The sequence below is a fragment of the Branchiostoma belcheri genome, unplaced genomic scaffold (genome assembly GCF_001625305.1).
Source record: "Branchiostoma belcheri isolate BF01 breed outbred unplaced genomic scaffold, Haploidv18h27 scaffold94, whole genome shotgun sequence".
Taxonomy (NCBI): Eukaryota; Metazoa; Chordata; class Leptocardii; order Amphioxiformes; family Branchiostomatidae; genus Branchiostoma; species Branchiostoma belcheri.
The window spans coordinates 524553-527445 of NW_017804620.1; positions in this window are offsets into that span (position 1 = coordinate 524553).

The following is a 2893-nucleotide window of genomic DNA, read 5'->3' on the forward strand; positions in this document are numbered from 1 at the left end:
TTTTTGTTTGAATTTTGGTCAATGTTGCATCAGAATTTTGCCTGTTGCAGAGGATATTTTTTCCAACATAACATTTGAAAACTACAGATGGAGTGTTAACCTTATATACGCCAATACGACCTTATATGAGACGTTCTGCCGAAGCGCTATGCACGGTACATTACGGGTTTTGCGCAGGTGCAGTACGTTCTGCCGACGTGCTACCTGAAGAGCATAGTTGAAGTGATACGAGGCTATAGCTGTTACTTTCTGCATTAAGTCTTATAATCCAGGAATAGAATACTTGTCGTCAGTCTTTGGTAATGATTATGACAATAATTTTCACTAAAGTCAATCCCAGTGATGAACCTGGACGAGGGGGGGATACAAGCTCAGCCATGTTAGACATCGAAACGTAAGCAGGAGAGAACCTTTACTGGTTGTGTAAGAAAAAAATTCTATACCCTAATAATTTTCCCATTTCTGTTTCTCCAGACCCTTCAGAGTAACGAGCTTCATAAGAACAAACTTCTCATCCTGTGTAACCCTGACAATCCCTGTAAGTAGCTTCTTAAAGACTCTTTTATTTTCTTAAGAAATAGAGAATTATCTTCATTATGATAGGTTAGTTTAATTTGTAGTTCAAGAATTGTATTTTTGATTTACATACTATAATACTGAATCATTGCATCATTTGCAAAAAGAGAATTTAACCCAACATAATTCATTAAGTATTGGCCACACCAATTTAATTTGTTGTTTCTCGGATTAAAAAATGTGCATAATTGGAAATAGTCTAACTTAGAGAATAAAAACAAACTTAAGAATAATTCAAAAAATATGTTCAACTAGAAAAATATAATGAAAACAAAGTGAGTGAGGACCAGGGCGATGCCTTGGAGCACTCAGTTTTATGTTACCATCAGCCAAATAACAAATTGGTTTTGGATTTGCTATCAAGCATCTGTAAATACAGACATATATGCCCTCTGCTTTTATGGTGTCCAGCTTGTTATACTGTCATCTTCAAATGCCTGAGAAGTACTGAAAAATAAATTTGTGTGGCCATGTATAACTTTTACTTACTTTATTGCATAAATCTGCTTGCATGACTGCTTTCTAAAGTCTCTAACATTATGGATGTTCTGCCATTGCAATTCTGATTCAGTAGAATATCTTGCCAAGCTAGTTGCTGGTAATATATGCTATTAGCAAATATGCTCTTTGACTGGTAGTCAGTCTGGTACTATAGAAGACTGAAATCAGGTCTATTTTCTATATATTGTAGTATAATGACTCTAAAAAGAAATGAGGTATAACAACTTTTAAAATACTGTCAGTAAATTGGGAAAATAGAAAAACAGTTCAAGTTATTACCCTTTTCAATACTTGTATGAGCATGTAAATATGAAATGTTTTCTTCATCTGTTGATGCATAATCTAATCCTGGCTGAAAACACTGACTAATGTTCAAAGTAAAGATGTAAAAATTCAAGACTAAATGTAGTACCCTAAGAGAGATGTGTAATGATTAAAAGAAATACAGTACTTTTGACTGCTGTTGGAGAAATACTGAGTTATCACAACAGTAACTGTAGATACAGTACCCAGGATTGTACTGAAGGTAGATTCTGATGTAATATTTCTTTAGCTACAGTAATTACCTCCAGTAGTGTTTTACTGGTAAATTTAGAGGCAATTGGCAGAACATCTAAAGCAACTCAACCCTCTTCCTCTCCCCAAAATTATTTGCTTACAAAAGCAGCTCCCAGATTTTTATTTGCCAATTTTGCAACCTTACAGTCCGCTGCTATGCAGCTCGTACAAAGCTGGTGTGTTACACCTAAAGTAAGTTATGCAAAACAAACAAACAAACAAGCAAACAAACAAACAAAATGTTTGGACTTAAAACTTTTGATTGAAAAAAGTTCTCTCACCTACAGCTTTTGACCAGTCACTCTGGTCTTCCTCAGTAGACTGACCCAGTGGGACATAATGTCACGTGGCTTCTTTGAAGTGTGACATCAACACAAAACAAACAAAATTGTTCAAACAAACAAACAAAAACAGAAACAAAAGAGGCTAGAGGGTTGAGTAGCGGTTGTGTGTTGTTCTGTCTGGACACTAACGTTTCTTGTTCCATCTAGCCGGGACGTGCTACAGTCAACAACAGCTGAAACAGCTCAGGTTATTTATCACTCGCTGTTGCTTGTTGTTGTTTTCTTATTGTTGTTTACTTTAATTGTTACCTTGGCGATACCCAAAACAATCAGTAGGCAAAAATTTGGGGAAATTTTTCCATGGCTCAAATTTTTCGATTTTTATTTCCTTTTATTTTTTTCTCATCGCTCGTTTTTGCTTGTTGTTTTCTTTATAATTGTGCAGTATTTGTTTGTTGGTTTTCTTGGCGATATATTAAGCAAGCTAGAAGAATAACAAGAAAAAAGTCAGGTCAAATTCTCCATGCCTACAAACTTACGTGTGACGTATTATGAAAGATTTTTATTGTCATTAATTTTTGACCAATTTTTTTTCTTCCCCCGTTATCATCACTCGCTGTTGCTTGTTGTTGTTTTCTTATTATTGTTGTTTACTTTAATTGTTACCTTGGCGATACCCAAAACATGAATATGAAAAAATCGGGTAAAATTTTCCATGGCTCAAAATTTTTATTTTTATTTTCTTTTATTTTTTTTCTCATCGCCTGTTTTTGCTTGTTGCTGTTTGCTTTATAATTGTGCAGTATTTGTTTGTTGGTTTCATTGGCAATATGCAAATCAATCAGGAGGAAAACAAGAAAAAAATCAGGTCAAATTCTCCATGCCTACAAACTTACGTGTGACGTATTANGAAAGATTTTATTGTCATTAATTTTTGTCCGGTTTTTTTTCTTCCCCCGTTATCATCACTCGCT